The sequence below is a fragment of the Aythya ferina genome (genome assembly GCF_964211825.1).
Source record: "Aythya ferina genome assembly, chromosome: 1".
NCBI lineage: Eukaryota > Metazoa > Chordata > Aves > Anseriformes > Anatidae > Aythya > Aythya ferina.
In genome coordinates, this window is record NC_140296.1 from 98,023,930 (window position 1) to 98,038,765 (window position 14,836).

Below are 14,836 nucleotides of genomic sequence, written 5' to 3' on the forward strand. Positions count from 1 at the left end.
TATTTCTTTTTGCTTTCCTTTTTATTTCTTCGTTGGTATCCTTTTTATGGCTACAAATATCTATTTAGTAATTGGAAAAACATTACGTTAAAATATGATCCTAAACAGGAAGGCGGCTGGTGTCTTAAGAATTTGGTAATAGGATATCAGATTCTGTCACTGCTATAAAATCAGTAATAAACTTAGGCAACATTTTGTCTCTGTTGGACAAGAGTTTTGCCATTGATTTCAGTAGAATCAGAATTTTGTTGTTGATGTGTAGTAAGTAAAAGCTTGAGTTGGAATCTTTTGCAAGTACTGAAAGGCTTCCTGTTGGGTTTGCCTTGGCTGATGTCTGAAGTCACCTCCTGGTGATTGCTTATCTGTTTGTGGTTAGACTGATGTGTTCATAGTCGCTATGTCTGTAACACAAAAGGAACCTCTACAGGTTGTATTATGCTTACTTGGTTGCCCAATGGCTGAATGGAATATTATAAATGTATCTAGTCCTTGGTTTGTTGGCTTTTGATTTCCAGAAGTGCTGGTAAGGTGGTTTGGAGGAGTTACTGCTGCTGTGTTGTCTCTGCTATAGCTTACAGGAAGTAAAGACTTGAGTCTCCCAATTTTGTTATTCCTCAAAGAATAAAATAACCAAGAAAGAAATGTTCTGCACTCAGCACAAAATTAAACATAAGGGTGACAAAATGTAGGAACCTGTGCTTGGAAAGCTGGACAGTTAAAATGCCAAATATTAAAATTACAAATAAAAGACAAATTCATGGTATTACTGAGGATTTGTTTAGGTCATTTGTTCTTGGTGATCAGTGGAAATCATTGGGTGAATGATTTCAATGTCCAACAGCAGCAGCAGCTGTTAGACAGATTTCATTCAAAAATATTTTTGATGTAGAGTATAATCAATTGACTATAGTGCTCCTCATGTCAAATGTTACAGCTAAATTAATAGTTTTACCTAATTCTGTCGGTAGATTTATTTATGGGCTGCATATTACAGCAACATATATAGATTTATGACATTAATAAAAAGGAGACATGCTTAGTGATGCACTGTGTCTGGTAACCATTTGCCTGCATTTAAAGTCAATCAAATTTTAAAAGATACAAGTTTGAAGAAGTCTGCAAATTCCAAGTAATGTTTGATGATCACATTCTTAATTTTTCACGCTTTTATTAAAATACCTTTTGAATAAATTGTGAAATTTGGTAACTGAAACTCCTTTTCAAGAGTTTCTTTGTATCCCTTCTAATGAAAAGTGCAGTAGCAGCCAAAAGTGTTAGAAACAGAAAACTTTGCTTTTTACTCTCAATGCAGTAAAATTTTAAAACCTATTTTGTAGTCCATAGCACCGTTTAAAGAATAAATAAAAATCTAAAGATGTTGTATTCCACACCTAAGTTAGTATATTTATACTAATTTTGTTGTTGTTCTTGGTGTCATGCTCTCAACTATGTGCTAAAAAATTAACTAGAAAGATGGGAAAATGTGTTTATAAACGAATGAACTATAGCCATTTTAATTTCTTATGTTTAAATACAACATATCATGTGCCTGATGTGGATACATACTTGATGTGATGCAGTACAGAAGATAGAGCCAGACTCTTCTAAGTGGTAATCAGTGAAAACAGGCAATTCCATTTAAACAGAATGAAAAACAAAACTAAGCAAATCTTTTTATTGTAAGAGGGTTAAACACTGGAATATGTTGCCCATAGAGGCTGTGGAGTCTCCATCCTTGGAGATGAGTCAAAAGCGATCTGCACATGGCCCCAAGCAACCTTCTCTGGCTGACCCTGCTCTGAGCAGGAGATTGGACTAGATGATCTCCAGAGATGCTTTCCTGCCTTGGTCATCTATGTGAGTCTATAATATGTGAGTCTATAATATGGTCTTGGTCAAAGTAAGGGGTCAATGTATTGGTCAATGTATTTAGGGCAGTATTTAAAACTATTATTAAGGTAGAAGTTGAAAGTTAAAAATAAAGTTAAAAATTAAGTTAAAAATCAAAGGTCATTATAAAACAGGATTCTGAAGGATAAAACCAGAGGTTGAAAAAGGAGAAAATTCACACTATTAATGCCATGTTTAAAAACATGTCCTGGAGACAGTCCTTAACTAGCTGAAAAATATGTAAATTATGAGGTTTTAAAATGCTGAGTTGCACAAATTGTTTATAAGGTTGTTGCAGGTTAACTTTCTAATCTTCATTTTTGTCTTTATTTCTATTTAAATGTGTGTTCCACTTTTTGCCTCAGTCTCTTACGAACTTTTCTCTGGCCATGATTGTGAAAATGTTATGGTGTGGTTTTGTGTGTATCTTGTTCATCTAAGGACTTTAGTGAGGTTTAGCATGCAGGATGGTGATATTGCTAATGTATTTACTTCTTAGCATGTATTCTCCTCAGCAGCAGGAGACATTCCCAGGGAGCCTCTTCCCAAGCAGATGATCAGGAAGAACTGCACAGTACTCTTGGCATATATTAGTATCCTCCACTTTCCCTTCCCTTTCTAAGAGGTATTTTGGGGCATATCTTTCCTTGTTTTAATTTTGATTGTATAGGAAACAGCTCTTGTAAGGAAAAGGCATGCTGAAGAGTGGAAAATAAATGAGGAAGTGGCGTTATGGCAACAGTTGGGACATCAGTATAAGCAAGTGTAGAAGTGTGGCTGATGTAAATAAGTACACTGTATTTACATGCCAAAAACTATTTTCAAAAATACTAATATATATTAATGCTTGCAGTAGTTTATAATGCAAAAAAGTACAGCTTTTTTATTATTTTTTATTTTGTTGCAGTGTATGCCGATGGTTGTGTGACGCTTGTAAAATTTTAGGTGCCCTTTTGGCTGCATCATTATCTAGTGCCTTCTTCAGTAAAGAAGGAAAAAAATATATAAACAGTTCTTTTACCTTTAAATTAACATTGCATTTTTAAAATTTTGTTGTTTTCCTTTGGAAAAAAATATATACATATATATATGTGTATATATATATGTATATTTTTTATTATTTTTTTTTTTTTTCTCTGGATGATAGTTTCAAACAATAAACTGAAAGTTTGAATAGCATGCATGGACATGTTTTAATATATTCATGACTGATCAGAATACAGTACAGAAATCACATATGCTGCTCTGCTGCAACTTTCAAGGTTCAATCCATCATTCTGGAACCCAGGGGGCTGAGATTTGACATCCTGCCTAGAAACCATACTTCAGATTGGTTGGAACTGTGCCATCTTATGTTCAGGTTAAAAGAGCAGCTGTAATTTGTCTGGATAGCACTTTAACTATGCACAGTAAATCATAAAACCCAATTTCAGTAATAAACTTGAAACTAAAATAGGTCCATTTGCTTCATTTCCTGATCCATACAAGATTTTCATCATTTTGATACAATACCATTTGGAGTTTGAACTTATAATGATGTAGATTTCTGTAACAGTCTTTCTCAGATTAGCAGTTTTATTTAGCATACCTATAGTATGTAGGAGATTTCTTTTTGGCATTTAGTGGAAGTCTTTTTCTATTGTTCTTTGAAACTGAAAATATGAGAATAATTTCATAGTAGGAGTTAAGCGTATATGTGATTGCCACAATAAATAAAATGTGATTGTAATCTTTTTCAGTTGTAAATACCAGCTGTAAAAATACTCTCTCCTGATCTTCCCACTTCACTCTTCTCCCAGCTTTATGGTGTAGCATGGATTGCTTGCAGGGGAGTAGCAAATGCAGGTATTTCCAGCAAATCACTGGAGAAGTTTTAAGAATGCATTTACATACATTCATATGATTTTATTTATGGTTTGGAACTGTAATGATTTTAGATTGCAACCTGTTTTTGTCCACTCTTCTTTGAAAGTGTGAATTTGCCTGAGCATCAAGGTCCAACTTAACTTGGGAGGCTGTTTTCTGTATATCTTAGTAACCTGAAGGAGCTCCTGGGATAGACTTTTCCAAAGGAGATGTGGCAGTGAGCCCGACTGTGGGGAGTGTGATCAAAGGCAGATACATTCACCTGTACATAGAGGCTGGAGGCTGTTTAAGCTCCTTTTCAGTGTTGCACAATTTGGGTTCCACACTGACTTTCTTCTGATACTAGTCTGCAGAAGCTTTGTGAGAAATCAGGGGCTCACGATGTAAGAAACAGCTTAACATGTCAGTCTAGTTCAGTATACACCCAATGGCTTGACTACTAAATAGACTAGCCAGTGCCCTTGAATCCTTAGTGCACTGACTTAAATGGTCTTCTGAAAGGGCCATATCTCTAGTTCTGTGTCCTTTTGTCCTTTTTTTTTTTTTTTTTTTTTTTTTTTTTTTTTTTTTTATAGAGACATTTCTCTATCTGTGTTTCTACTGGGACCTCTCTCTTTTAGCTCCATAGGTCTGTCCCTTTTTTTCTGGTATGTGTTCAACTCCTAAACTTTGCTAATCATACAATCATAGAATATCCTGGGTTGGAAGGGATCCACAAGGATCATCAGGACCAGCTCCTGGCTGCACCAAAAGTCATTCCAAAATGAGGCAATATGTTTGAGAGCATTGTCCAAATGCTTCTTGAACTTCAGCAGGCTCAGTGCCAAAACCATTTCCAGGGAACCTGTCCCAGTGCCTGACCACCCTCTGAGTGCATAACCTTTTCCTAACACCCAGACCGACCCTTCTGTGTCCCAGTTCCATGCTGTTACCTCAGGTCCTGTTGCTGTCCCCAGAGAGCAGAGCTCAGCGCCTGCCCCTCTGCTCCTCTTGTGAGGGAGCTGCAGGCCAGCATGAGACCTCCCCTTGGCCAGCTCTGCTCTGGGCTGAACAAACCAAGACACCTCAGCCACTTCTCATACATCTTGCCCTCCAAACCCTTCACCATCTTCATAGCCTTCCTTTGGACACTCTCTGATAGTTTTATGTCTTTCTTATACTGTGGCACCCAAAACTGCAGGTAGTGCTTGAGGTGGGGCCACACCAGCACAGAGCAGAGCAGGACAATCCTTTTTCTTGACTGGCTAGCCATGCTCTGCCTGATGCACCCCTGCAGCATGCAATTGGCCTTTTTGGCTGTCAAGGCATGCTACTGACTCATATTGAACTTACTGTCGACCAAAACCTCCAGATCCCTTTCTGTGGAACTGCTCTCCAGCCTCTTGTCTCCCAGTCTGTACTTATAGCTAGGGTTCCCCTGTCCTAGGTATAGAATCCAGTACTTGCTCTTGTCAAACTTAATATTGTTGGTAATTAACCAGCCTCCTTATTAGTTAAGATCTCTCTGCAAGGCCTCTCTACCCTCCATGGAGTCAACCAGTCCTTCCTGTTTAGTGTCATCCACAAACTTATTTAGTATACCTGCATCCAAGTTGTTTATGAAAACATAAAACAGAACTAAGCAAAAGGAAAAGCCTGTGTCACTCTTCCTAATCCTTGTTACCAGTTTCAGAGTCAAGGAGCCACACTCTTGCCCTTCAGTTAAAACCTAAACCTCATGATACCTCTTGCAGCCCTGTATGCTGTCTACACCAACATTGTAGCTAATTCAAGGAAAAATTCTTCCTTTCTCTTCCCTTCCCTTCCCTCCATGCCATGGGGCTTTCTGATGTTACTGGCAAAACGTCTTGTCCATGTTACTATATTGTTGTAGCTCAGCCTACATGATTAAGCCCTTTGAAAATACTTCCGGATTAAGAATTTATGGGAGTATAGTCTACTTATATTAGACATATACATTCCTGAGGTAGCTTAGCTAGGGAAAATGAAATCTGTTTCTATATATTCCATCTTCCTCTATTGTAGTTAAGTCAGAACAAGCTGCAGGATAGCATTGTGTGCCGTGGTGGCCACACAAGCACTTTGTATTCACTGGAGACCTAGAGATATGACAGCTGCATATAAATATGCATACTTGGAGAGATTCATGGTTGTGCCTCATTCTAGGGATGATTGGCTGTAGTGCTGCCACTGCAAATCAATGAGCGTTTTCCGCATTTATCAGCTGCTTGCTTGCTTGCTTGAAAGCAGACAAAATGGTTAAAACACCAACAGCCCACAGAGGGCTCCTGAGTGAGTGAGACTTGTTTGCTACAGCACTCAAAACATTTCCCTGAATCTACAGTAGCTCTCAGTAGATGAATTTAGCACTCAGCAGATTAATTTAGCTCCCAGTGTGCTGGATTTAGAAAGAAAAACTAATATAGATGAATACATTCTGTTCAGCCAGCATATTTTGTTTTGCAACAATACACATGTCTTATTTGAACTGCAATCTGGTTGGAAAGCATTTTGCGAATGGTGCATTGGTCATAAAAATGAGTCATGCTTGCTCATTTTTTAAAAAGCTTTCATCTAGTGCAGATTAAGGAAAAAGGTATTGAGCAACTCATCGGAAAACATATTGAAATTTTAGCCATCTCTGATGAGTTTTGGGCAGCTTTTTAAGGTAGACTTTGAGGTTGTGATGCAAAAAATTAGTAGCTGCTTTTCACTTTCTTACCTGTATAGTGTACTAGGTGATGTGTAGCACCCCTGGTCATGGTTATTCCATTCATTTGCCTCATTACAGGCTTTGTGCAGGGTTTCCTTGGAATAATTACCTAATTGGAAGCTGAAGGTGTGTCTGTTGCTACTTGGGAAGAGCTTTAGAGGAGCAAAAATTCAGGGTATGATTTATTTATTTATTATTAACAAATGTTTTATTACTTTTGTATAAGGTTGAGCTTTCTTCTTTCACCAGGGGAAATTTCACAAAGAAAGTGGGACTAGCTCATTTATGCGTGGTAGTAATGCAAGCAGTAATGCTTATTATTTCATAGGCCAGGAAACTGAATAAGAAGATACAAATGTAAAATAAAGGATAAAAATCTGGGAGCTGAGGACCTCATTTAGCTGTCTTTATTTAAACATAACGTGGTCAAGAAAATGTGAAAAAAATGGTGCAAAATGACAACCTGGCTTTCTAAACTAGTATCCTCAGTAAATGAGTGTCTCATATGAAAGACTAACTCTCAACACATCTTCCAGGGCCACTTTTAGATAAATTATTTCCACTACCAGCACCAGGATGATTGTTATAAAACATTCTTTCTGTCTCTCAACAAATTTATTTTAAAGCTTTGAAGAATGGGTTGAAGAGCAAATAGATCCTTTCAATTGAGTATGTGTTGTACAGTGCAGATTTACTCTGCTCAGGAGGAGCTCAGCTGCTACAATGATGGGTACTTTATAGTAGTGATTCCTAATCTTACTTTATCAAAGAACTACCAAACCTTTGGAGGAACACAAACAACCAAAGATATTCCTCTTCAATGTTAATGCAGCGGTTTTCATTCATCAGTATATAAAAATGAAGGAAAACTCTGGATGTTGTTTTGTAAGTTGTTTTTCCCTCATGGACTCGGTAAGTCTGGCCAGGGGGCCAGGGCAATGAACATTGCATTTATTCAGACCTGGCATGATCAGAAGAGTAGTAGTGTGTGGTACATAGGTAAATCATACATGCCAGGGCCCTGAGAAAATCCATTCCCTGCCTCCCACTAATGCATAGCTGTCTTGGCTTGGGGCACAAGTGTCCAGTCTTGAAGAGAGCTGTGTGAAACCTCAGTGGAGCCCACCCTCTTCTCTGAAACTGAATTTTCTCTGGCTCTGCTGCTCTACAGCCCTGCCCCTGCCCAGCCCCAGTGATTTGGACACCACCTTAACACTAGCTCTGTCCCGTCCTGCCCTATCCCAGCTGGGCCTGGGGCCTGCAGCAGTGCTTGAGGATGGCCGGGTGGTGGCCAGGTCCTGGACACCATTCCCAACCCAGCCCAGGTTGCTTCGCTGGGGCTGCAGGATGGGGCTGGTTGAGGAGGGAGGCACTGCACTGCCCTGGTGGCCCTGGGCCTTGACTCTGCAGCCCCACAGCTCCAGTGGAGTAGGGTAGGATGTGCAGAAGATGGTTCTTTGTTGCAGCCTGGAGTGACACTTGGGCCACACTGGAGGCAACACAAGGTTTCTCTTAGATCAGTCTTTTGGTCCTAGCTCTGAGTGTTCTCTTATTTTCCTTGGGTATATTGAAGCAGTTTTGTAAATAATCAAGTCTGAGAATGTTAATACTAATTCAAAAAGAAGTAAGCTCTACTGCTAGAATGCCTTTGTAGATATGACAACATTGAGTATAATTTAGAGCTTCAGTCTCCACAAATAAATTGGGTAATGGTCTTTCTTTGTATTTAAGCTTTTCTGTTGGTAGTCTGACCTTTTGACCTTGCAGAAAGCAATCCACTATAAGTTTTTTTTCTCCACTGCTGTGGGAGGACACCACAGCATCCTGCTGCTGTGAATCCTTACCTTCCACAGCCCCCACAGTCTGTATCATTCATCTCCTCCTCCACCTGTCAAGGTTTCTTTGCATTCTTGGCGACGGCTACAGAGGAAATTAAAGGCTTTATTTCCAGCCTAGCTTCAGATGTCACAAATATGGAGGCCAATTTCTGAAAATCCAGTTCTGAAAACTCCAGTGTTTATTGTTTTCTGTGCTTATCAGCCAAGATCTCCCTGTTGTGGCAGAATACTGCCATCTGTAAGATACATCAAGCTATATGTTAGTGTGTTGGTACTTGTAAATGCCATAAGCTAATTCATGGCCTTACTATTTTTTATTATTATTATTATTTTTTTTAAGTCTTTAATTCAGTCTGACCCAGTTTAAGTGTTCCAGCTTGGGGCAGGTCCACAAGTTTGGGTAATTTCATTTAGACATACTCTTACACATAACTGGACTTTGTGGCTCTAATCTGTGCATGGAAACAAGTAATGATATGTATTGGTAGAATTAACTTGCCTGTACTGTTGTAACATTACAGGATGTCCTCAGTAGTGTATCAGTAGTGCTCCTATACCTTCTCATATAGAATATTCATTGCTAAAAGATGTGCATAAGTTAACTGATCTCAAAACTTACTCTTAATTGATCATTACCAAGGTATTTAGCTATTAATACACAGTTTCATGACTGCATTAAATGAGTTAGGAACACAATTGGCCATTACCGTGACTTAAATTTAAGTTGCTTTTTAGCATTCTTGATGTTGTTTTAGTAATTTATAAATGCTAAAGGAAAAGAAGATAACAGAACTTCAGATTTCCACCTGTGGAAATCTGTACTTTGCCATAGGGACAAGATTAAACAAGTAGTATAGGTACAGTCTAAGTTACTTAAATGGACTTCACTTCATCAGGTGTTCTTTTTGTTAGTGTAAAGAATATAGACAATAGACTTGGCTCAGGTTGACTTGATCAATTCATGGTGTGTGGACAGTACCCAATTTGAAGCAGATAGCCTGCTTAATAAACCTCCTGCTATTTAGAGAGAATATTTGTTTTGTTTGATTTATAATAAACAGAAACATGGATTTGGAGGTTGTATGGCTTTAGTCCTAGAAAACTGTATTTATTTATTTATTTATTTATTTATTTTAAAAGAGGCGCAAAAACATTTTTGATCCCAAAGTTCTACTTGTCTATTGGAAATCAATTTAATGTATAATTTTTTTTTTCTGTTAGATGTGGTGTTCAATCTTTGTCGTCTTTTCCTCTTCTGTCCCCCAGCCATGCCCCCCACTTCAGCAGACCTAACTGTCTGATACAGATAATAATTTGTAATAACTTTGTCTCTGGCTGAGTTATTTGTATTTGCACTGGCAAAGTCATAGGGGCTGCCTCTGGGTGATATCTCTGTGAAGGCAGTGTTTCTTCATGATACAGTAGGTCTGTCTCTTCAAAACAGGTAACAAACTCCAAAAGTGTTTTGTGCATGAGCACAAATTAAATCTCCATCTTTATTAAAGTCGTCAGGCATAGAAAGAAGATATCATTGTCCTGAGTAGTTTTAGAAATTTGCTTGCCTTTTTTTTTTTTTTTTTTTTTTCTGCATATTTGATGAAAGCTTTTGTGAAGAGTAGTATGGTATGATGGACCATGTGTTCCTGAGGATGATGCCCCTATAGCACAGAAAAATGGTCCAGTTCTTTTTTCTTCTCAGAAAGGGTCTTCTAATGATCCATTGATTTTATTTTAACTCTGCATGTTGGATGTTGTCTAAGAATTTCAGTGATAGGGCTAGGTTGTTGCTAATGAACACCCCAACCTTGGTCTAACCTACTTGACCAATTGACTCAAATTACAAGTAGGTTACAGGGGTGTAGCTCATGCTGTTGTGCACAGTGACTGCTGCAGCAGAGTGGAATGATTACATCAGGCACCAGTCTGAAGAGACAAGATGGGAAGGTCTGATGGAACATGCCGGAGGAAGGCTTCTGAAGAGGAACAAATATTTCTAGATACTCTAAAGTGTTCATGAGTTCATTTTGGCTCAAGTCCACTGCAGGATCTGTAATTCATTTGGTAGCATTGATATAAAGAATTCTGCTAGCATAACCCAAATGTATGGTGTTTTTTATTTGTTTGTTTTTTTGTTTGTTTTGTTTTTATAAATGCAGTTTGTGACTCTCTTTGGATCCATAGCAGACCACCCAACAACTACTACATTTCCACACAAAAATCTGAGTTCAGAGAGATAAGTAGAATGCAAATAGTTTAATAAGCAAATGTAAAGATAGATAACACATTCATAGATCACTCCAAGGGCAACACTGGGGAAAAAAAAAAAATCATTAGGTTTGCTGAACACTTATCATTTAGAAAGTGGGAGGAATAGTCTGTGGGTTAGTATTCTAGTCTAGGTTATCAGAGATTTAGCTTTGGTTCCTGAGTTAGCAGAGATATCCCATGGTTAAGTAGCATAAGTAGTTTTCCTATGCCTCAGTTCCCCATCAGGTAAAAATAGGGACCTCTTACAGGGCTGTTGTGAGGAGGAATGCCTAATGCTTATTAAGTGCTTGGATTATTCAGTAATGAAGCTAGTACCTTGAAGCATCGTTTATGCTGGAATGTGTATAGGCTGTCTCCATGCACCAAAGGCTTTCTCAATTACTTACTCCACTTAGCTTGGAAGACAGTGGAACTAACAACACACCTAAAAGGAACAAAAGATCAGCACTGCTCTGAGATTCACTTTGTCAGGGAATTAAAAAAAAAAAAAAAAAAAAAAGAGAGAGAGAGACAGGTTTCTTTGAGGAAGACACTTCTTTGTGCTGTGCTGTGGCTAGACATGACCTAAGTAGAATATAATAAAAAAAGCTTGGTCTGAGAAGATGATGGGGAATGAGAGAAAGCTGCTATATCAAATTCTCTGCTGAGAAAGGAGGCAGTGGAAGAGCAAGACAAGCAAGCTCTAGAAATGAGACATCCTCATGGAGGTCAGACATGGGGACAGGAACAAAATAGTGGAAGAAGAATGACAATGTGGCAATAACAACACAAGGATTTTTCCTGTGCTAGATTATAGCTCCAGATGTAACTGGCAAGCTGGAACAGGAGAAGGAGAATATGTTGGAGAAGTGGGAGAGAGTAACAGTAGCTGCTACTGGTATAGGGATGTCAATTTATTGCATTTGACTAGTGAAAGACTAGTGTTGTGGATGAAGTTGTGCAGACAGGGAGGAGATCACAGAAAGATCAAAAATCAGGAGATTTATAGTTTGCAGCTAAGAAAAACATTTTGTGTGGGAAGATTGCTGCATTAGAATAGTCTGAGGAATAATAATGATTGAACTACTTCTCTCCAGCTGAAAAACCTCTGAAGTGAATCTGCCTGTGTTATTGGAGAAAAGAAGGGTGCCATAGAGATAACATAGCATTTTCAAGGTTAAAGGCAGAGGTCATGGTGGAGCTGTAAATTCCACTAGCTTCAGTTGTCTGTGTCAGGCCCCAGGAGGAGACCTCAGGCTGACTGTATACAGTGAGCCAGGCACTCACATAGGCACTGAAACCACAGCCTTTTCCTTAGTCGTGATAGTGAAAAGTGCATTGTAGTGCTTGGCCTTGTAGGCAACAGGTTCCTGATGTAAAAATAGTTACGGGTGGGAGATGTGACTTATGTGGAAAACTATTTAGGGGGTGACGATTCAACAGAAGGGATGATTTAGTCAACAGAAGGGAAAGCAGTGGGAATACTGAAGCTGTACCGGGAGGGATAGACTGGGAAGGGAATTTATAGATAACAGATACCGAAATCTTAAGCTAGAGAATAATATTTGGGAACAAGTATAAGCACAGAGAGTTTCAGACTGGATTTGGCAGTTTAAGTAGTCACAGAAAACTGTATTTGAGAATTTTAAGGAGTAGAGTTTTTGCTTTGTTTTGTGTTTTTATATTCTTCACTTTGATAAGGCCTTGCAGTTTCACAGGAAAAAATAGAACATATCTCATCTCACCTCCTGTATAGTACTATATTTGGCGAGCATTGTTAGCTGAGGTTTTTGTTTGGCAGTAAACAGAATATAATTTTCTCCAGTTTAGTCACACTAGGAAAAAGAATAAAAGAGCAATTTGGTGTTTAGCTGTCAGGTCTATGTACTGTTCCTGTACAGTCCTTATTTAATAAGACTTTAAGTAAATACAAGTGAAGTACTGAAAGCATAAAACATCTGGAATACTTTAAAGATGCACTGAAATATAACATGATTAATTTATTTTGTTTTAATTATACCTGCTATGAGCTAAAACAGATTCCACTTTCCACCCATTATTATGTAACTTGTGGATTTGCCATTCTTTGAAATGTAGTTTTCTTATGTGGTTTTCTTATCATGTGGTATAGTAAAAAATGTTAGAAGACAAATGACAAGGCTTAACTGAAATAATGCAAAAATCTTACAGAAGTTATTCTACTAGATAAATAACTAGTATATGCTTGAAAGTTCTCAACCACAGCAAAACAGAAGTTAAAGCACTGTGTTGTTCTTGTCCCTAAGTGTGAGTCTGGAAGAGTGTTATAAGATCTGTTTGCCTATTGTGAGCCTTTGGATGTGGGCATCATCTCCACGGAGAAACACTTTTGACCCTGGCAGCAAAGCTGTAGGGAGTAATAAGAACACAGAAATCTACTGCTTGCCTACTGAAGGGAAATGAAAGATCTCTGTAGGTACACCCAGGAGGGTTACTGGGATGTAGATCTGCTCCAGGTGCCCACAAAGTAGCTGTCACTGCTTACTAGCTTTGAGGGAGTTTTGGATATGCCTTACGATTCTCCTTCAGAAGCAGTGGTGTTTTTTCTTCTCTGTTTTTCCACTGTAATGGTCTTACAGTGCAATGCAACCCATAGTAAGTATATAAAAATTAGTCCTGTTTTAGTACTTTAGGAGAAAAAATACTTTCACTTAAAAGACCTTGTCCTTTTTTTTAGCAGTAAGTGAAACTACCACCAACAAAATGAAAATAGTTTTGTAAGATTTGCTTTGATAAATTGGGCATTGCTTATGTCTTGTAGGAATCTGAATTTAGCAGATCCAAATCCACTCATAGACAGGGAACTCAAAGTGTAGCACAGCACTTGAGCTTAATTTCACCCCTAATTTGACAACTGAGGTGAACTTGAAGCCTTAGAAAGTAGAATAGATCTCACTGAAAAGGAAAAGTATGAAATTCTCTTCCCCGAATCAGTAAGCAAGAACCTTGAAGAAGCTCAATTTGTTTAATAAAGCTTCTAAATAGCTCGTTTGTCCACACAAACTCATAAGAGAGTTTGTTTCTAGTTAGCATCTACTTAGATGCTTAATCTGAATGAAGAAAACACTAAGAGCAGCTTTTTCCTTGTAAAGATCTCCAGTTCAGTTTTAGTGGTATATGAAGTACTGGTAGGTAATTTCTGAACTTTTTTTGGCATCAAATATGACTTCTCAGTCTTAACAGATTAACCATGTTCAGTAGGTGATATTCATTACCAAAAAAGGGATATTTTTTAAACACTAAAGTTCAAAGAACTCCAACATACTCAATAAAACCAAGAGGATTGTGTTGGCTATTTATGCATGCAGTTATTAGTTTAATAGAACAGTCTTTTGCTCTTAAAACACATAATTTACTTTTTGGAAAAACGCAAATAATTTTATTTGAATTAACACTTTATTTATTTATTTATTTATTTATTTATTTATTTATTTATTTATTTAAGATTGCTTTATGCCTGGAGATTTCTGTGCCATTTACTATAACTTTAATCTAGTTTTAGCTGCTTAATAGGAGTAGAACCTGTCTTGAACAAACATGTTGTCTGTTCAGTTTTGAAGGAAGGAATGAATCCTGCTAAAACAGTTCAAGCTTTTGCACGCTTGCTGCATTAGGTTCTATGATAAACAGTTTACATAGTGTAACAGAGCTTTGCCCACTGAGTAAAGTGAATCCATTTAGATCAGACTCAGTGGTCTCTCCTAGGCACCCAGGTGCTGCCACAAGGAGGGCTACCCACACAGCCAGCAAGCTGCAGTCTCTTCACGTGATTGGTGGTGTTCAGCTCCAGTGCTGCTTTGGGCATTGCAAGGACTAAGCATCCTCTGCTTTCTCCGGGGCATAAATTAGAGCAGCTGGCCAAAGGAGCATAGCAAACCAAGGATTTGGTCCCTCAGTCTTTGCAGGGTCTGTATGGACAGACATTCTTCCAAGGAGGTCTGAAGTGGAGAAACCAGTCTCTGCCTGGTGTCACTGCATGCCGAGTAGAGCCATCAGTGTCATATGCGTGTCCAGGTTAACCTGGGATCCCTTGTTTGGCTCATCTGATGGCTTTCTAGGAGGGTGGTAGGGATGAAAATTAAGAAAATAAACATCTCAGAACTTAGCTGAGACAGGGTAAAAACATTTGCATGATAGTAGGCAGGAGTTTGCAGGTCTTAAATTCAGTGGACACATTCATTGCTGTGATTTTAACCAGCCAAGATTTTTGCTGGTGTAGCAAGCTGTTTGGAGTCCACCACAG

The 14,836-nt window shown here is 38.3% G+C and overlaps 1 protein-coding gene across 9 annotated transcripts in view; it reads left to right on the top strand.

Moving 5' to 3' along the window:
* Positions 1-14,836, top strand: part of LOC311433151 (uncharacterized protein) — a 313,366-nt gene that overhangs the window by 149,656 nt on the left and 148,874 nt on the right. Inside the window, exon 5 of one of the 9 annotated variants that reach the window (XR_014690588.1) lies at positions 6,548-6,644. The exons of the other annotated variants lie outside the window; for them this stretch is intronic. The gene's annotated coding sequence lies outside the window, so the exon portion shown is untranslated. The remainder of the gene's footprint in view (positions 1-6,547; positions 6,645-14,836) is intronic. 9 annotated transcript variants of the gene reach the window in all.